We start from the raw sequence: 22,382 nt of genomic DNA, 5'->3' as shown, positions 1-22,382 counted from the left end.
CCCAAATTCCATCCTTCTCTATATTCCTCTGAGTGTAACTCCCTTCATCCTTTCATTTCCACATTTAGCCTTGATCTTTTAATAGCAGTTTCCCCACCAAGAGTAGCAAGAAAGAAAAAAGAATTTCGCCTTTTATGTTGCTTTAATAATATACTTGATTGTTATCAGCTTGTCATCCTTATTAAGTTCTGATGACAAAATCTGATCCTAGGAAGCCAGGAGTGAGAAACAGGAAATTGAGTCACATTCCCAGTCCAGCCTTGCTCCTTCTGGAGCTGGGATAAATAATTAATTTTCCTGATGTCTCAGTCGTTACTGGCACAAAGGGGTGTGTGTGTGTGTGTGTGTGTGTGTGTGTGTGTGTGTGTGTGTGTGTGTGTGTGTGTGTGTGTGTGTGTGTGTGTGTGTGTGTGTGTGTGTGTGTGTGTGTGTGTGTGTGTGTGTGTGTGTGTGTGTGTTCAGCTCTGAGGGGTCCTTATGGATAATAATTAAGGCAATGATGATGATGTTTGCACGTGCCACACTCCCAACTTGTTGTAAAGCATTTTCACATCCATTCTCTCATTTGATTATCTCCATACATTTTTGAGAAAGGACTCCAGCTAATGTCATGTACATCTTACTGATAAGAAACTGATACACAAAGGGATTTGATCAAGGATATAATGTAGCATGTTAGAGGCAGTCCTGGAAGTAGAACCTGGGTTTTAAGACTCTCTACTCCAGCTTTCCTTTCACCACTCCATAATATTTCAACTAATACTGCATGGTATTACACCATCAAAAAAGCTAAGCCAATGTAACTTACTCCTCAGAAAGCAACAATTGCCAACATTTTCTAGCAAACACAGAAAGTAGCAGTAGGTCACCTTTTAACTCAGTCATTCTTTCCCTCTTGATTTTTATTTTTCTTCTTTCTATTTTACTTCAATATCTGATGCAAGAGAGAGGAGCTGCCAAAGTAAACTTTTGAGTTATAGAACTTAACAAAGAGGCTTGGATGAGACCTGGAAACCAATTATTAGGTGCTTCATTTCCTATGAAACTAGCTGCGAGACCTTAGGTAAGCCATTTTACTTCTCTGGACTTCATTTCTTTAATCTCGGAAATAAGGTAACTTGACTGGGCAAGTCCAGGGTCTCTTTGACTTGGGTATTTTTGTCTTTGTTACATAACTATGGCATAGAGCAGGGGTCCCCAACCCCCAGGCCATGGACCACTACTGGTCCGGGGCCTGTTAGGAACTGGGTCGCACGGCAGGAGGTGAGCGGTGGACAAGCAAGCGAAGCTTCATCTGCCGCTCCCCACCGCTCTCATTACTGCCTGAACTACTAACCCCCATCTGTGGAAAAATTGTCTTCCACAAAACCGGTCCCTGGTGCCAAAGATGTTGGGGACTGCTGGTACAGAGTATTGTTAGTAATGCAAAGTGAAAAATAATGAACTCCTCTGATGCATCTAGCAAATGTGTGTGTGTGTTAGACACTCCAAATTACTCAGGGTCAGTCAACAAGTCAGCTTAATATCACTTTCCCAAATCCTCAAGCACTTTTCTTCCAAAGCCACTTTATGGGACAGCTATTAAAAGAGCACTCCCACTCACACTTCTGCTTTTTGCACACAATTCAGCTTTCTCCCTTTTCTTTGGTCTAACTGGAAGGTTACAAAGCAAACAGGAGTGGATCATTGCATCAATCACTACCTTCTACAAACTTTCAATAAATTATAAATACTTTTCTCAGAGTCATTAAATATGCCTGGAATTTTCATGCAGAAACTTTTTTTTTTAATTTCAAGAGTTAGAGAGAGGAAAATATAATTATATTATGATCATATTGTCATCTATCTCCGAAACTATTCACAATTTCCTAAGCATTTTCAGATACTTACCTCAGTTAAGTCTCATAGCAACTCTGATAGGACAATTATAACTCTTCCATTTTAGAGATAAGCAAAGTAAGGTGCAAGAGGTTATATGATTTGCCCAGATGTATATACCTATTAATAAGGTCTGCTAGGACTTAAGGCCAGACCTTCTCACTCCTAACCAAATATTTTTTTTCCCTTCAAATTTTACTAAGAGTGATGTTTTACTAATATAATATTGATTTAATTTTATCCAGAGTTTTCCCCTGAGTCGTAGATACTATTTCTAGTATCTAGAAAGTATTTTACCTAGCTTTGTTCAACACACTTCTATTACTTCCTCATTCTTATCTTTGAAAGAAGAAAACTGGACCTATCAGGTTAGAGTCAGTTATCAACACTCTGAATATTGCCATCAACTTGAAAAACAAAACATACCAGGTTGTTACAATACGCAAATCACATACCTTGAAAACATGTGTCCTTTATTATGTGTTACACATACACACACAACACACACACATCTATTCATGTGAATAGCCTTCTTCCTTAATGAAAAAGAAATCACTACGTCCTACAAATGAGACCCAACAAAAACTCTATGACCCTCTCTCAGAGCACAGGTTCAAATCCTAGCTCTGCCACTTACCAGCTATGTGATCACAGAAATAGCAATAAGATCTACCTTCTAAAGCTGTTGCAGGTTTACATAAATCTTGAAAAGTACTTAGCATAGTGCCTGTTGCATGTGAACTGCTCAGTGAAAGCTGTCTTTAACGTACACATGATCATATCATTATCAACACTATTTATTTCTGTGTAGATTAGTAGTGGCAGATTTTTTAGAACCAAAATATCTCCTACTATTCACTAATACAGTATAGCCAATGAAATGAAAATTTCTTTTTATATTAGCTTAGTCTTAGGTAGTGGCCAGGGTATAGTAGCTTGGGGACATAGATGCCCATTGATTAGTTCTAGTTCCATTATAACCAGCCATGTGGAAATATTTTAAATTATTGGTAGCACTATATTTCATGTACTTCATCTATAAAACAGAGGAACAGAATTAATTGTAAGAATGTTTCAGAGAAGAAGTAGTTAAAATTGTAGCACACTATTAAGATTAAATAAAAGAAAGCATTTAAGTTTTACTTGAAACCACTTTGTTTATACTCTTTTCTAACATAGGACTATTAGAAATATTAAGGATTTTTTTCCATGCAGAAAGTTACAGTAATCAAGAAAGCTTGACCTTTTCATTATTTTGTGGCCATTCATTATTAAATCATGTTCAATTATCTCCCCCTCCTGACAAAAGGATGATTCTGGTTTATTGTTTCTTAGAAGTTACCACTGCCTAATATCTGTAAAATTGAATCTAGTATGGGACCAATATTTACAGACTTGTTTTCCATTATAATTAATAAAGCTGTCCCAGCAGTACAGCAAGGGAAATCTTCCCCAGATTTATAAAACTTGACAGTTCCCATCACCTTATGATAATTTTCATGTTAATATTGTGTCTTCTTACCTGCTCCTTCTGAAGCCAATTTTACATAAATCATGGCTCTAGGTCATTGACAAAGTGAAGCAGGCTTGTCAAAAACAAGAGGAGAATTCCTTTTCAAGAGGAGTATTCTCAGAGTAAGAGACATTTTTATGCCTGGGCTCTATTTTCTTTGAGAGTAACTCATTCCTTTCCCTTGCTGGGGGTGACTTATCCTGACGTGTGATCTCAAGCTATAGGTACTTACATGGCCAGGTAGGCTGGCTAGGTATAGCATGAAGAATTGTACTAATGGGAAATTTTGGTTACAGTTTTGTAGTTTTAAATATTTGCTGTCTTTTTCTACCAAATCCATCCCTATAGAGGCCTTCACTTGTGGCCCTTTGTCTAAGAGAAGCATGCATCCCACCTTATAGACTTCAGTGTTGCTCATGTGACTTGCTTTGGCAAAAACAAATGATTTATGCCTATCAAGCAACAGTAACTTTTTTTTTTTCAGTAACTCTACCACTTTATTGACTTTAGCCAACAGCAGAATATCTAATATATTAACAAAAAAGTACTACTGGTTGTTATCAAAATTCTGCCAATACATTGTTTACTTTTATTTTGAATTTCATTTTATTTATTTTTTATACAGCAGGTTGTTATTAGTTATCTATTTTATACATATTAGTGTATACATGTCAATCTTAATCTCCCAATTCATCCCACCACCACCACCACCCCACGCCGCTTTCCCCCCTTGGTGTCCATACATTTGTTCCCTACATCTGTGTCTCTATTTCTGCCCTGCTAACCGGTTCATCTGTACCATTTCTCTAGGTTCCACATATATGGGTTAATATACGATATTTGTTTTTCTCTTTCTGACTTACTTCACTCTGTATGACAGTCTCTAGATCCATCCACGTCTCTACAAATGACCCAATTTCATTCCGTTTTATGGCTGAGTAATATTCCATTGTATATATGTGCCACATTTTATTTATCCATCCCTCTGTCAATGGGCATATAGGTTGTTTCCATGACCTGGCTATTGTAAATAGTGCTGCAATGAACATTGTGGTACATGACTCTTTTTGAATTATGGTTTTCTCAGGGTATATGCCCAGTAGTGGGATTGCTGGGTCATATGGTAGTTCTATTTGTAGTTTTTTAAGGAACCTCCATACTGTTCTCCAGGGTGGCGATATCAATTTACATTCCCATCAACAATGCAAGAGGGTTCCCCTTTCTCCACACCCTCTCCACCATTTGTTGATTGTAAATTTTTTGATAATGGCCATTCTGACTGGTGTGAGGTGATACCTCATTGTAGTTTTGATTTGCATTTCTCTAATGATTGGTGACACTGAGCATCCTTTCATGTGTTTGTTGGCAATTTGTATATCTTCTTTGGAAAAATGTCTATTCAGATCTTCTGCCAATTTTTGGACTGGGTTGTTTGTTTTTTTGATATTGAGCTGCATGAGTTGCTTGTATATTTTGGAGATTAATCCTTTGTCAGTTGCTTCATTTGCAAATATTTCCTCCCATTCTGAGGGTTGTCTTTTTGTCTGTTTATGGTTTCCTTTGCTGTGCAAAAGCTTTGAAGTTTCATTAGGTCCCATTTGTTTATTTTTGTTTTTATTTCCATTTCTCTAGGAGGTGGGTCAAAAAGGATCTTGCTGTGATTTATGTCATAGAGTGTTCTAACTAAGTTTTCCTCTAAGAGGCTTATAGTGTCTGGTCTTACATTTAGGTCTTTAATCCATTTTGAGTTTATTTTTGTGTACAGTGTTAGAAGTGTTCTAATTTGATTCTTTTACATGTAGCTGTCTAGTTTTCCCAGCACCACTTATTGAATAGACTGTCTTTTCTCCATTGTTCATCCTTGCCTCGTTTGTCATAGATTAGTTGACCATTGGTGCGTGGGTGTATCTCTGGGCTTTCTATCCTGTTCCATTGATTTATATTTCTATTTTTATGCCAGTACCATACTGTCTTGATTACTATGGCTTTGTACTATAGTCTGAAATCAGGGAGTCTGATTCCTCCAGCTCTGTTGTTTTCCCTCAAGATTGTTTTGGCTATTCATGGTCTTTTGTGTCTCCATACAAATTGTGAAATTTTTTGTTCTAGTTCTGTAAAAAATGCCACTGGTAATTTCATAGGGATTACATTGAATCTGTAGATTGCTTTGGGTAGTATAGTCATTTTCACAATATTTATTCGTCCAATCCAAGAACATGGTAAATCTCTCCATCTGTTTGTGTCATCTTTGATTTCTTTCATCAGTGTCTTATACTTTTCTCAGTACAGGTCTTTTACCTGCTTAGGTAGGTTTATTCCCAGGTATTTTATCTTTTTTGTTGTTGCAGTAGTGAATGGGATTGTTTCCTTAATTCCTCTTTCTGATCTTTTGTTGTTAGTGTATAGGAATGCAAGAGATTTCTGTGCATTAATTTTGTATCCTGCAATTTTACCAAACTCATTGATTAGCTCTAGTAGTTTTCTGGTGGCAGCTTTAGGATTCTCTATGTGTAGTATCATGTCATCTGCAAACAGTGACAGTTTTACTTCTTCTTTTCCAATTTGTGTTCCTTTTATTTCTTTTTCTTCTCTGATTGTAGTGGCTAGGACTTCCAAACCTATGTTGAATAGTAGTGGTGAGAGTGGACAACCTGGTCTTGTTCCTGATCTTAGAGGAAATGCTTTCAGTTTTTGACCATTGAGAATGATGTTTCCTGTGGGCTTGTCACATATGGCTATTATTATGTTGAGGTAGGTTCCCTCTGAGCCCACTTTCTGGAGAGTTTTTATCATAAATGGGAATTGAATTTTGTCAAAAGATTTTTCTGCATCTATTGAGATGATCATATGGTTTTTCTCCTTCAATTTGTTAATATGGTGTATCACATTGATTGATTTGTGTATACTGAAGAATCCTTGCATCCCTGGGATAAATCCCACTTGATCATGGTGTATGATCCTTTTCATGTATTCTTGGATTCAGCTTGCTAGTATTTTGTTGAGGATTTTTGTGTCTATTTTCATCACTGATATTGGCCTGTAATTTTCTTTTCTTGTAGTATCTTTGGTTTGGTATCAGGTGATGGTGGCTTCACAGGATGAGTCTGAAAGTGTTCCTTTTCCTGCAATTTTTTGGAATAGTTTCAGAAGGATACGTGTTAACTCTTGTCTAAATGTTTGGTACAATTCACCTGTGAAGCCATCTGGTCCTGGACTTTTGTTTGTTGGAAGATTTTTAATCATAGTTTCAATTTCATTACTTGTGATTGGTCTGTTCATTTTTTCTATTCTTTCCTGGTTCAGTCATGGACTGAAATTCTAAGAATTTGTCCATTTCTTCCAGTTTGTCCATTTTATTAGCATAGAGTGCTTGTAGTAAGCTCTTATGATGCTTTGTATTTCTGCGGTGTCCACTGTAACTTCTTTTTCATTTCTAATTTTATTGATTTGAGTCCTCTCCCCTTTTTCTTGATGAGTCTGGCTAAAGGATTATCAATTTTGTTTATCTTCTCAAAGAACAAGCTTTTAGTTTTATTGATCTTTGCTATTGTTTTCTTTGTTTCTGTTTCATTTATTTCTGCTCTGATCATTATGAGCTCTTTCCTTCTGCTAACTTTGGGGCTTTTTGTTCTTTGTCTGATTTCTTTAGGTGTAAGGTTAGGTTGTTTATTTGAGATTTTTCCTGTTTCTTGAGGTAGGATTGTATTGCTATAAATTTCCCTCTTAGAACTGCTTTTGCTGCATCCCATAGATTTTGTATCGTCGTGTTTTCATTGTAACTTGTCTCTAGGTATTTTCTGATTTCCTCTTTGATTTCTTCAGTGATCTCTTGGTTATTTAGTAACGTATTGTTTAGCCTTCATGCGTTTGTGTTTTTTTATATTTTTTTCTCTGTAACTGATTTCTAATCTCATAGCATTGTGGTTGGAAAAAGATGCTTTATATGATTTCAATTTTCTTTATTATTATTATTTTTTTTTTTTTTTTGCATTATGTGGGCCTCTCACTGTTGTGGCCTCTCCCAGTGTAGAGCACAGGCTCCGGACACGCAGGCTCAGCAGCCATGGCTCACGGGCCTAGCTGCTCCGTGGCATGTGGGATCTTCCCAGACCGGGGCATGAACCCGAGTCCCCTGCATCAGCAGGCGGACTCTCAACCACTGCACCACCAGGGAAGCCTGATTTCAATTTTCTTAAATTTACTGAGGCTTGATTTGTGACCCAAGATGTGACCTATCCTGGAGAATGTTCCATGTGCACTTAAGAACAAAGTGTAATCTGCTCTTTTTGGATGGAATGTCCTATAAATATCAATTTAATCTGTCTGTTCTATTGTGTCATTTATAGTTTGTGTTCTTATTAACTTTCTGTCCATTGTTGTAAGTGAGGTGTTAAAATCCCCCACTATTATTGTGTTACTGTTGATTTCCTCTTTTATAGCTGTTAGCAGTTGCCTTAGGTATTGAGGTGCTCCTATGTTGGGTGCATAAATATTTATAATTGTTATATGCTCTTCTTGGATTGATCCCTTGATCTTATGTAGTGTCCTTCCTTGTCTCTTGTAACATTCTTTATTTTAAAGTCTATTTTACCTGATATGAGTATTGCTACTCCAGCTTTTGATTTCCATTAGCATGGAATTCTTTTTCTCTCCCCTCACTTTCTTTCTGTATGTGTCCCTCGGTCTGAAGTTGGTGTCTTGTAGATAGCATATATATATATGGGTACTGTTTTTGTATCCATTCAGCGAGCCTATGTCTTTTGGTTGGAGCATTTAATCCATTCACGTTTAATGTAACTGTCGATATGTATGTTCCTGTTACCATTTTCTTGATTGTTATGGGTTTGTTTTTGTATGTCCTTTTCTTCTCTTGTGTTTCCCACTTAGAGAAGTTTCTTTAGCATTTGTTGTAGAGCTGGTTTGGTGGTGCTGAATTCTCTTAGCTTTTGCTTGTCAGTAAAGCTTTTGATTTCTCCATCGAATCTGAATGAAATCCTTTCCAGGTAGAGTAATCTTGGATGTAGGTTCTTCCCTTTCATTACTTTAAATATATCATGCCACACCCTTCTGGGAGTTTGCTGAGAAATCCGCTATTAACCTTTTGGGAGTTCCCTTGTATGTTATTTGTCATTTTTCCCTTGCTGCTTTCAATAATTTTTCTTTGTCTTTAATTTTTGTCTATTTATTACTATGTGTCTTGGCATGTTTCTCCTTGGGTTTATCCTGCCTGGGACTCTCTGCACTCCCTGGACTTGATTAACTATTTCCTTTCCCACGTTAGGGAAGTTTTTGACTATAATATCTTCAAGTATTTTCTCAGGTCCTTTCTATCTCTCCTCTCCTTCTGGGGCCCCTATTATACGGTTGTTGTTGTGTTTAATGTTGTCCCAGAGGTCTCATAGGCTGTCTTAATTTCTTTTCATTCTTTTTTCTTTTTTCTGTCCCACGGCAGTGAATTCCACCATTCTGTGTTCCAGGTCACTTATCCGTTCTTCTTCCTCAGTTATTCTGCTATGGATTCTTTCTAGTGTATTTTTCATTTCAGTTATTATATTGTTCACCCGTTTGTTTGTTCTTTTTTTTTTTTTTAACATCTTTATTGGAGTATAATTGCTTTACAATGGTGTGTTAGTTTCTGCTTTATAACAAAGTGAATCAGTTATACATATATACGTTCCTATATCTCTTTCCTCTTGCATCTCCCTCCCTTCCACCCTCCCTATCCCACCCCTCTAGGTGGTCACAAAGCACTGAGCTGATCTCCCTGTGCTATGCAGCTGCTTCCCACTAGCTATCTATTTTACATTTGGTAGTGTATATATGTCCATGCCACTCTCTCACTTTGTCACAGCTTACCCTTACCCCTCCCCATATCCTCAAGTCCATTCTCTAGTAGGTCTGTGTCTTTATTCCTGTCTTACCCCTAGGTTCTTCATGACATTTTTTTTTTCTTAGATTCCATATATATGTGTTAGCATATTGTATCTGTCTTTCTCTTTCTGACTTACTTCACTCTGTATGACAGACTCTAGGTCCATCCACCTCATTACAAATAGCTCAATTTCATTTCTTTTTATGGCTGAGTAATATTCCATTGTATATATGTGCCACATCTTCTTTATCCATTCATCCGATGATGGACACTTAGGTTGTTTCCATCTCCTGACTATTGTAAATAGAGCTGCAATGAACATTTTGGTACATGACTCTTTTTGAATTATGGTTTTCTCAGGGTATATGCCCAGTAGTGGGATTACTGGGTCATATGGTAGTTCTATTTGTAGTTTTTTAAGGAACCTCCATACTGTTCTCTATAGTGGCTGTACCAATTCACATACCCACCAGCAGTGCAAGAGGGTTCCCTTTTCTCCACACCCTCTCCAGCAGTTATTGTTTCTAGATTTTTTGATGATGGACATTTTGACCGGTGTGAGATGATATCTCATTGTAGTTTTGATTTGCATTTCCCTAATGATTAGTGATGTTGAGCATTCTTTCATGTGTTTGTTGGCAGTCTGTATATCTTCTTTGGAGAAATGTCTATTTAGGTCTTCTGCCCATTTTTGGATTGGGTTGTTTTTTTGTTATTGAGCTGCATGAGCTGCTTGTAAATTTTGGAGATTAATCCTTTGTCTGTTGCTTCATTTGCAAATATTTTCTCCCATTCTGAGGGTTGTCTTTTGGTCTTGTTTATGGTTTCCATTTGTTCTTTAATTCTTCTAGGTGTTTGTTGTTTAATTATTCTAGGTCTTTGTTAAACATTTCTTGCATCTTCTCCATCTTTGCCTTCATTCTTTTTCCGAGATCCTGGATCATCATCAGTATCATTATTCTGAACTCTTTTTCTGGAAGGTTGACTATCTCCACTTCATTTAGTTGTTTTCCTGGGGTTTTATGTTGTTCCTTCATCTGGTACATAGTCTTCTGCCTTTTTATTTTTTCTCTTTCTGTGAATGTGGTTTTCGTTCCACAGGCTGCAGAATTGTAGTTCTTCTTGCTTCTTCAAGCAGAAACTTTAAGAATCATTTTATTCTTTTGTTATTTCACCTTTGACTCTGAGAATGGCATGCCACAGAATGAAAAAGCACAGTGGAAAGAGCAATACAAGAATATGTATAATATTATGTATAAATTTTAAACCACTGAGATTTGAGGGTTATTTTCTATCATAGCATAGTCTAGCTTGACCTGACAAATACAGTCTGATTCTACCTTACATGTGTGCAGCCAACTTACATAGATAGATAGATAGATAGATGCCATAACAATAAAGAGAAAAGAAATTACACACTAGGCAAAAATATAGCCAAGGACAAGTCTTTCTGCAAACACAAATTCAGAACAGCTCAGTCATCACTGGATTGGAAAACTGGCCTCTCAGCAAACACAGGTATCTGTTTAGTAACTTATTCTGTGGTCTTGGAAGAAGTCTCTACCCTTTCTGGATACTTTTCTACAAGATTGCTTGTACATCATGCCACCTGGGTGATGAATATCACCTTATAGAATTACTGTGAAAAGTGAATGAGATGATATATATATATATATATATATATATATATATATATATATATATATATATATAAAGGTCTTACGAATGCTAGCACATTATATTCTTATTATTATTACAGAGTTGGTAGTATCAGTACTATTTTAATGGACTGCTGATTCATAGCAGCCCAATTTATATAATTAAACACAAAATAATAAATTAAGTTCATACCATGTGCTCTTGATTGCAAGTGTTATTTCTGTTTGAGGAGGCCAGGTGTCTATTCTTTCTCTTCTATGAAAGCCATGTCACAGCCATTGTCCTATCTTCATCCTCTGCAATTTCTCATTCACATGAATTCAATGAAATTCCACCCTCGCTATTCACACCCACGGTGGGCCTATTTTTCCCAGGCCAAATTCATTTTTTTCATACCTTACCTAATTTACCAACCATCTCTATGGCAAACCCCTGGGCCTCTTCCCCCACAATAGCTCCCAGAGTTCTCTATACTTGACAGATAAACTAGATCTATTAATTGCTGAGTTTTACAGAATAAGAAAACATGAAGAAATTTCTCTTAGGAACTCATGGGAACATGGAAAACCTAAATACCCACCAGACATTTGCTTTATGACAGAGCTGCTAAATATCAGGAAATACAGAACAGCATTTTAGGGGTGAAAAGGACCTTCACATTTAATCTAGTTAAATTTTTTATTTTGAGATGAAGATATTGAGGGCTGAAAGAGAAGATGACTTGCTCAGGGCCATTCAACTATATGGTAACACAACCACAAAGGAAACGCTTAAAAGGAATCATAGTTTTTTTTTGTGCTATATCCAGTTGCCTTATTTTATCAAAAAAGATGAAGGAAAAAGTGTTCATTGGCTATGCAAGGCTGCTAATCAGTAATGTGCAGGAAAACTGCAACACACGTTTTAGTTGCTTAGATGTAAGCTGAAAGAAAAAAATAAAAGGAAAATACAGAGAAGACTAGATGCACAGATGTCCATATATAGAACTTCACAACTCTGTTCAAAATCCATTTTCCATGAAAGCAGGTGGTAGAGATAAACTGAATGAACTTAAGATCAATTTGCATTGCATATACTAGGTATTTATGATAAATAAACCCATTTGTAGAATGTGAAAAGCAAGTGAGACCTAGGTTGGCTAGGTTCTGACACTTCTCTGCAACTCACTGTCTACTCTCAGGCAAACCTTGGTTGATTAATAGTTTTCACATTCATTTCTTACAGAATCATTTTGTGATAGAAATTCTCTCTGCCTTTTAAAAGTAAATGAATATTCTTCATTTCCACAGATACGTATTTGTTCTCATTTGCGAAATGATTATCTTTTATTTCCCCCTATTTCGAGTGAGATATATATAGTTCGAATGAGATGCATATGGCTTTCTAAAATAAGGAAACAGTAGTTCAAAAAGAAAATCATATAGTCCTGAAAATACAACAGGGGGTGTTAGGAATTTTGGTAAAGGAGATTGTGTGCCTCACCCACTAGGACAGGTGAGAATTCAACTCCACCCAATCATTTTCAAATGCAAATGACAACCCAGATATTTAAGATGTAAAGATGTTTAAGATTTGCTTATGAAATTTCTCAATTGTTCAATGTTGATGGAAATAAACAAAATTTAACTCTGTCCATGTCTAATTATCTGTGCTATAGGCCATAGTTACACAATTGACTACCAATTTACAAACAGTGATTTTTACCTCTTTGGAGTAATTACCCAAAGTAAAATTACAACTGGCCTTAATTTTTGATATTTAGCCCTAAAATTTTATTTTTCTATCAATCTAATTTTACTCTCAGTTACTAATACTGGTAACAAGAAATCACCAACTTAGAAAATGTAATCATTAAGTGGTTACAATGAATGTTCGTGATTGCATTATATGTTTAGCAAGGAGGTATTTCACAGCTCATGCATTACACATTGTCTTTTATATTACAAAGCTCTTCACCACTTAGCAGTGAACAGTAGATATGATGAAAATCAAAGTGGATGGTGCTGTAAGTCATACAAGTAAAGGCAGATTAGAAATCATGTTTGGAAACTATTCCAGTAAACTCAGTTATCTACATTGAAGCTTTCATCTTATTATCAATGTCATTTATTATATTTCAGTATTCACAAATAAAGATACCATCTTATAGAGCTGATAGAGAAATGCTTATGGGCAAAATAATTAGGTTTGTGGAGGGTAGGGGAGAAGAACTAGAGAAAATGCTATTTTTTAGTATTTCTTTGACATTTTTCTGAGAGATGATGTATAACAAGGAGTAGTTAATTTTGGGGTGGATCAATTCGGAGACAAATGTGAAAAATTAAACATTTATGATGTGGTTTATATGTTAAACATGAAGCACTGTCAGTTTCTTGAATAACAGAGACACCATATATAAACGTAAACAAGGGGACTTCCCTGGCAGTCGAGTGGTTAAGACTCCATGCTTTCACTGCAGGGGGTGCAGGTTTGATCCCTGGTCAGGGAACTAAAATCCCACATGCCGCAAGGCATGGCCAGGAGAAAAAAAAAAAAGAACAAAATAATGCCATTTGCAACAACATGGATGCAACTAGACATTATCATACTAAGTGAAGTCAGAAAGAGAAAGACAAATACCCTATGATATCACTTATATATGGAATCTAAAATATGACACAAATGAACCAATCTATGAAAAAGAAAGAGACTCACAGACATAGAGATCAGACTTGTGGCTGCCAAGGGGGAGGGGAGGAGGGAGAGTGATGCACTGGGAGTTTGGGGTTGGTAGATGCAAACTATTATATTTAGAATGGATAAACAAGGTCCTACTGTATAACACAGACAGGGAACTATATTCAAAATCCTGTGATAAACCATAATGGAAAAGAATTTAAAAAAACATATATATGCGTATAATTGAGTCACTTTGCTGTACAGCAGAGATTGGCACAGCAGTGGCATAACTATACTTCAATAAAAAAATTTTTTTTAAGTAAGCAAAAAAATAATATACTTAGTCATGCTTAACATATATGTCAATTCTCTAGTCCTTGGGCTTTTCTGATCTCTTTCTGCCCTGGATTAATAAAACTAACTGTTCTTGATTTCCTAAACGAGATAGACTTCAGGAGTGGCAAATGAGAATAGTGAACAGATTCTGCTCAGCCCCAGCATGTATACCCCAGAAATGCTTTTCCGGGCTATTACACCTGCAGTGTGCTGTGACCTTCATAATAACCTCCTTTTGAAGAAAAGAAAGTTAAGTGTAAAACAAAATTAAAAAAAACAAAGCATTATTTTCCTCACTGCTATTTGATGCCCTTTTCAGTCTCTGACATGCTCAAATTTGCATAGCTGCAATGCTGGATAGCATTATTTTCTGAAAATGCAAAAATAAGATGAAGGAATTATTTGACTGCATCAAATAGAGTGAAAGAAACATTCAGTGAGTCTGTGTACAGAGCACAATGTCTATAGAGTCAGTCTCCACCATCTCACATTTTCATGTTTTAAAAAATTATTTAATGGTTTACATTTATTTGGGGACAGCAGCTGAACAGGAGAGCTCTTTTAGTTGGATCAGTCACATTGATGAACATGTCTTCTAAATGTAGCAAAAGAAGAATTTCGATTGAATTAGGAAACACCATATACTTGGATAAAAATTAATGTTGTCTTGACCTGGTTGGTCTTGATAGACAGTCAAAATAAGATATTAGTCCTCAAAATTACTGTAAATAGTAGTCATGCAATCCTTTTATTATGTTTTCTTTCTGATGAGACTTTTCTGCAAGTAACACTATTATACAAATATACTGGATCCAACAGTTTCTTAGTTAAGGCCAGATTTGCCTGGTGATCCATAGGTTCACTTAGAAGTGAATAATAATATCTTATAAGCAATAAATATGTTTCTGAAAAAGTAAAATATTGTTGCTAAATTGTTTCTCACTTGATTTTATTGCCCCAGGTAAATATAATTGCTATTCCTATAAGTTAACATTTTGTTGATATATGTATATAGTTATCATATTAAATGCTATTACTTCATTGCACTGTCTCCATAAAAGTAGCTATTATCAAGTTTAGAAATAACATTTTTATTTTAATTGATTCATCTCTTTACCTCATGTGTTTGTGAAAGGCAGTGGGGTAAAAACTTGGGATCTGGGTAAATAACTCTATTGAATAGCCTTGAACAAATTATGTAGCTCCTCTAAACTTAAGTTGCTTCATCTGTAAAATGAAAAATATTACTTCTCTGAGAAGCTTGTGAGAAATAAAATGATGTCACGCATGTTTCACAGATGCTAGAAAGTCATAAAACCCACTGTCCCTTCCTAGCATACAACTGAGCTACACTTCCCAGACCCATTTTTATCTCCACAGGAACACACAGCTAGTTCTTGCCCATGGAATGTAAGCAGAAATGAAATTTGTCACCTTGAAAACAAACCATCTTCCTTAGACTTCCTATGACTCCTCTGTGCAGCCCCTCTCCACCTCTGAAGCCCCATTTCCTCACTAGGTACTGTCAGAGCAACCTTGGAATTTAAAATTCCAATGTGGGATTATTATTTTTTTTTTTGCTGTACGCGGGTCTCTCACTGCTGCGGCCTCTCCCACTGCGGAGCACAGGCTCCGGACGCGCAGGCTCAGGGGCCATGGATCACAGGCCCAGCCGCTCTGCGGCACGTGGGATCTTCCCGGACCGGGGCACGAACCCATATCCCCTGCATCGGCAGGCGGACCCTCAACCACCGCGCCACCAGGGAAGCCCCAATGTGGGATTATTTTTTTAATAGTTAAACCTTTTTTTTTATTTCAAGTATAGTTGATTTACAATATTGTGCTAGTTTCTGCTGGACAGCAAAGTGATTTTGTTAGATATATATATTCTTTTTCATATTCTTTTCCATTATAGGTTATTACAAGATATTGAATATAGTTCCCTATGCTATACAGTAGGACCTTGTTGTTTATCTATTTTATATACAGTAATTTGTATCTGCTAATCCCAAACTCCTAGTTTATCCCTCCCCCACCTTTCACCTTGGTAACCATAAATTTGTTTTCTTTGTCTTCAAGTCTGTTTGTTTTGTAAATAAGTTCATGTTATCATATTTTAGATTCCACATTTAAGCGATATCATAGGGTATTTGTATTTCTCTTTCTAACTTACTTCACTTAGTATAATTTCTAGGTCCATCCATGTTGCTGCGAATGACACTATTTCATTCTTTTTTTGTGGCTGAGTAATATTCCATTGTATATATGTACCACATCTTCTTTTCCATTCATCTGTTGATAGACATTTAGGTTGCTTCCATGTCTTGGCTACTGTAAATAGTGCTGCAGTGAACACTGGGGTGCATGTATCTTTTCGAATTAGAGTTTTCTCCAGATATATACCCAGAAATGGGATTGCTGGATCATATGGTAACTCTATTTTTAGTTTTTTAAGGAACCTCCATACTGTTTTCCATAATAGTTGCACCAATTTGCATTCCAATGTGGAAGTTTTAAATGTAGTACATGAATATTCCAGTATATATATATACTAATCACAAAACAGATTTTTAAAAAGGAGTGGGAATGTCATCCCTTTTAAGTTAAAAGCCTAAAGGAGTTTATCTTTGCATTTGACTTGCTTTGAAATTGTTGAAAACTTGATGAAGGGAAACATTCTAGGAAATCATTAATTTATAAAGAAAGTTACTCCTACATTGAGACATCTATAGTGTAACCTTGGTTACATCAAAGATTATAAATAAGTCCAAGGACTTTAAAGAAGCATCTAGTCAAATGCATTCTCTTTAGAAATAAGGAATTTTCATCCCAGAAAGGGCAAGTGACTTCTCCATGGCCATTCCTCGCCCAGCTCTTTATGTAATCCATTCATTTTCCTCTCCTGAAACCAAAGTTAATTTTTCTAAATTGAAGTTTAAAAATAAAATAAAAATCTATTACTGTGCAGTCTTTCACACTGATTTCATTTAATATATTAGGTTGCTTCAAGTAGTTTGAAAAGTTTATTATTGACTAAAATGGGCTCACAACTTACTGTGATTCCAAAGTAACCCAAGACTGTAGGACTGGGTTACAGTTGTTTATTTCTCTCCTATCATTCAGGTTTATTAATTTTTTTATTCCAATCTCTTCAATAAAACAATTACCATTAACTTATATATGTTTTCATTTCTCTTTTTATTCCCCCCACAATAGTTTATGTCAATGATGAGTATCTTTACCTGTGTTTGCCAAAGACATGTAAGTTAAAACACAGCCTAGAAGGTGGAGCTATTTTTTTCTTTTTTAAAAAATAATTTATTTAATTTATTTATTTTTGGCTGTGTTGGTCTTCATTGCTGCGCATGGGCTTTCTCTAGTTGCGGTGAGCGGAGGCTACTCTTCATTGTGGTGCGCGGGCTTCTCATTGCAGTGGCTTCTCTTGTTGCAGAGCACGGGCTCTAGGTGCACGGGCTTCAGTAGTTGTGGTGCACAGGATTAGTTGCTCTGCGGCATGTGGGATCTTCCTGGACCAGGGCTTGAACCCGTGTCCCCTGCATTGACAGGTGGACTCTTAACCACTGTGCCACCAGGGAAGCCCTATTTTTTTTTTCTATTTGGAGAATTATTTGCCCAATATGTATACACTGATATAGGCAGAGAAGGTTGAACTTGAGCTTAGTATTAAGAAAAATGAGCACGAAGACGTGAAATAGGTTCAACTTATCCAAAAAACCTCAAGAAAATAAAGGATATGGTGTGAGAATAATGGGCAATATTTGAAGATATAGGGTAGATTACATATATTTTAGAAATTAAGCAACGAACATGGACTTCATCCACGGAGCTGGTGTTTCTAAAATTGTGGTCTGCATGCCACTGTTGAAAAGTCACATGAACTTAGTGGTACAGAGTTCTTTTTTAAATTTTATTTTAGTATTTATGCATTTCTTGTAATAGAAATCAAGAAAATAAAACTTGCACATGGAATCGAAGCCAAAAAGGTGGGTTAAAGACAAAAAGGAAGTATATAATAGTTAATGTACATGGGAATGCCAAAAAACTATGAAACAATGACGTTTACATTTCTAAGGACGATATGGAAGATTAAATGGTTTTCTAGACTTATCATGGTGACCATTTTGAAATGTATAGAAATATGCTGTGTACCAGGAACTAACATAGTGTTGGAGGTCAATTAGACTTCAAAAACAAACAAACAAACTCACAGGAAAAAAAGATCAGATTTGTGGTTATTAGAAGCGGGGGTGGTGGAAGGGAGAACTGGATGAATGTAGCCAAAAGGTATAAACTTCCAGTTATAAGATAAATAAATACTAGGCATGTAATGTACAACATGACAAATTAACACTGCTATATGTTATATTTATAAGTTAAGAGAGTAAATCCTAACCATCACAAGGAAAAAATTTTGTTTTCTTTTTTTTTAATTTATTATGTATATGAGATTATTGATGTTCACTAAAGTTATGATGGTAATCATTTCATGATCTATTTACATCAAATCATTATGCTGTATACCTTAAACTTATACAGTTCTGTATGTCAATTATATCTCAATAAAACTGGAATAAAAAAGATTTAACGTTTTTCTAGTGTAGGAAGTACATGATATATTTCTTTTTGATTCATAATAATGGCAATGGTGTCCCAAGAAGGTAGGTTCTCCTAAGAAACTCATTTGCCCATTTTTCTAACCCACATCTCAGGATGAGAACATCAGGAACAAAGCTCTGCTTGATACCAAAAATCATGTAGATAATTTGGTGACATGTCCATGGCAATATGACTAGAAAGAACAGGTCTTCTACTTGAGAGAAAACAATGAGTAATGGAAAAATATATAGAATTCTGCATTTCTTATTTAATTGAGGGAAATTTTATGGTTTTATCAATATAATTGTCACAAGCAATCCATTTTATAATTACCTACTAATCAACAACTCTAAGCAAATCACCAGGCTAATAGCATCATGGATACAAAGATGATTAAAAGAAGGCTTCCACTGGGAAGTCTATGACTAACTGGAATGAGAGGGCAGAAAAGAGGGAATAAAACAACTGATAAAAAAATATAAGGTGGAAATTCTGTTTTCATAAAGTAGGTGAAAATGCCCGGGGGGAGTCTGATGATGATGATGATGGTGCCTTCCATTTACTGAGTCCTTTCTATGTGTTAGGCACAATTTTAAGCATTTTCAGTGGATTATCTTACTTAATCCTGAGAGTAACCCTGTAACATTGGTGATATTGAGCTTAGATATATTCAGTAATGTATACAAATCAGTGTTCAAACCTGAGCTGTCTGGCTCCAAGAGTGCGCATTCTGGCATTAAGGTCTGAAAGGTTTCAATGAAGAGAAGCTGTTTTTTTATGTTTTAAAGTCATAAAGAAGGTAGGGCTGAGTTGATAAGCCATTCAAAAAAGAAAGGAGACTGAAATTCAATGTGTGTATAGGATTAGCTATTTATATTCATAAAAATATTAACAAAGTAGTTCTGTCACAAGCTGAGAAATCATAGAAAACCAAGCTGGAAAGTTCCTGAGATCAGGGGCTTACATATTAGGAACAATAGCTTGTGCTTAATTGAATCTCCTGAATTCTTGGGACATGAGGAAAGCCGTGGTTCAGGAAGACTTACTGGGACACAGTGCGAATAAAAATAGTGCAGTGGTTAAAAGCATGAGTCTGAAAGCAAACCACCTGAATTCATGTCCCAGCTGCCAAATCTGATCCCTGCAAGTAAATGAACCCCTAGAAGTCTGTTTCCTTAACCGCAGTGATACCTTCAGTGTTAATGACATTAAATATGACTATGGTAATGAGAATTAAAGTAGGTCATGTATATAAAGTGTTTGCTATGGTACATGTAGTTAGTGCTCAGTAAGTGCTAGCTTTTATGATTAATGTATAAAGGATAGACTGTAGAAAAGAGAGACTGACAGCAGGGATGTAGTTTAATAGGCTCCCAGCAGAGTCCAGATGAGAACAGACACGATCGTGAACTAGGACAGTGGCAATGGCAACTGAAAAGAGGACAGTTACGCAAGATATTTCAGAGGTATACGTGTCTTCATGATTCATTAGATGTGGGAGGCGGACATGTGACTGAGTGTTCACGCCTGGCTCACTGGGACAATGACGGTGCTATTACCACATACAGAGCAATCAGGAAGAGGTGATGGTTTGAAGAGAAATCATGGATCCAGAATCTATCTTGATGTATTGACCAAGAATTAAAGGTATTCTTCAAGTCTTATCAATCTACCACCGAGGCAATATTTTTTCTCAGGAGTGACACACATATAAATGGTGATAAAGATGATTCAGGTGGTGTATACAGAATTATCACATAGCCTCGAATTACGTGTAAGAAAATTCCTTCCTGCTTCTTCTACCCTTCTGTTTAAATCAAGGAAGTGTTTTACTTTGGTGCTAGTTACCCTCTTCCTTTTCTCTACTATCTCTTTCTTTCTTTTTCCACATACTCAGAGCCCAGGGAACACAAATATGTGCACTTAAAATTTAAGAACATTTGTTCACTTTTCATTATATTCTTATACCAATTTCTATTTATGTCAAATGCTTCTCATTTTCCAATTATGGTCCTAATGTGAATTTTCCTTAAAAAAATCATTTTACTAATAACAAGGAATCAATTTAAAGAACAAATATACTAAGGAACCCACAGTACAGTCACCACTTAGATATAACAAAATCATGAAAGGTGGACTTGAATGAGTGAAGGTTAGCAATCTCCGCAGTAAACTAGGCCTAATTTTAGGCACTATTCTCTCCTAGTTTTGACAGAGGCTTCTCAAAGGGAGATACATTTACTATAAGTCTAAGAGAAAACCACATTGTTGTAATGGTCAAGATTCAAAAAGGCTATAATTTTGATCTTCTGATAACTTCCCAAGAAAGTTGTTAATATAACTTCCTTGTAGATATTAACTAGTTATGGAGCCATGCTTTGAAGATAAGAATGGCATCAGAAATAAAACAAAGATCACACAGAAACTTCCAATCATTACAAAATCAACTGTCACAATAATCAGGCTGCCTGTCGGCATTGGTGTTAACTTTCAACTCAGCCCTTTCTCTTCCCAGAGGCAACTGGAATGATACCACACACGAAAAACAAACCAGCAAGAGCAGGGAGTGTACAAGAAGTCCAAGGTGGAGGCTAACCCCCATATTAAAATTCACAAGGAGTTGATACAATCAATTAAATGATGCTACTCAATATCAAATCTGATATCAATACGGTTTTGCTTTGATTTCTCTAGGAAGAGTGATAGCCTTGTTATACCTTGATAAATTTTCTTGCCATGCTTTAAGTAAATAGAGTATTTTCTTTTGGATGTATCTCTTATTAGACAGTAAATACTCTAGATTATTCTCAGTATGAGACTTTGGGAAGGGGATGATGTCAAACCCTATGATATAAAGCCAACACTTCCCTCACCACTGTTTGGTTTTAATGCCACTCCGGGCTTAAATGACTGAACAAAAGATCTGCTAGTCATAAATTTGTGGGTTCTGTTTTAGGGTGCTGTAATAACTATACAGATATGAATATACAACAGAACTTAATGCCCAATTTCTTATTCTGGAAGCATACAGACTTAGAGGTTATTTTTACATGTGCTGTCTCACAGATGGAAGACCTGTTCTAAGGCAGTCCTGAATCTGTTTTGGGGACCAAAATAAAGACTGTTCTAGTACTTGATGGTCAGTATTTCCAATGAATAAGCGAACATAAGGCCACATTTAAAAAATAAACTAGAGCATTTCTTTGATTTTATTTCAGATTCTTTTTGCAACATAAGAATTTTTTTTTTTTGAAGAAATCTGCAAATGCCAAAAACAATGTTAGGTTTTTGATTTAGAGGATGATGCTTATGAAGGTAGAATCTTAAATTTCCATTTCTGTCTAGGTCTGTAATTTGTTTCTCCTTGTACAACAGACCAAGGCCTTTTTCTAAATTAGTCAACACAAAAGTATGCCCTATTAATTTCAGGAGGAAGACAATCAGGTATGCATGAATAAATCAATAGAAAACAACTTAATTCATGGTAACAAATACAAAAAGTATGTCTTAATATGGTAAGCTATGAACACAATGTTTATATTTGAAATTAGGACATTTAAATTCACATAACTTTAAAAAGGAGCAGCTGGAATAATCTATATAATCTATACTCAGGGGCTCCCCTGGTGGCGCAGTGGTTGAGAATCTGCCTGCCAATGCAGGGGACACGGGTTCGAGCCCTGGTCTGGGAAGATCCCACATGCCGCGGAGCAATTAGGCCTGTGAGCCACAATTACTGAGCCTGCGCATCTGGAGCCTGTGCTCCGCAACAAGAGAGGCCGCAACAGTGAGAGGCCTGCGCACCGCAATGAGGAGCGGCCCCCGCTTGCCACAACTAGAGAAAGCCCT

At 36.2% G+C, this 22,382-nt stretch overlaps 1 protein-coding gene across 2 annotated transcripts in view; it reads right to left on the bottom strand.

The window, feature by feature from the left end:
* GABRG2 (gamma-aminobutyric acid type A receptor subunit gamma2) overlaps positions 1 to 22,382 on the bottom strand; it is a 121,405-nt gene that overhangs the window by 59,882 nt on the left and 39,141 nt on the right. The window lies entirely within an intron of this gene.

This window comes from Globicephala melas, chromosome 3 (assembly GCF_963455315.2).
Source record: "Globicephala melas chromosome 3, mGloMel1.2, whole genome shotgun sequence".
Lineage (NCBI taxonomy): Eukaryota > Metazoa > Chordata > Mammalia > Artiodactyla > Delphinidae > Globicephala > Globicephala melas.
This window is presented reverse-complemented; position numbering and strand designations above follow the sequence as displayed.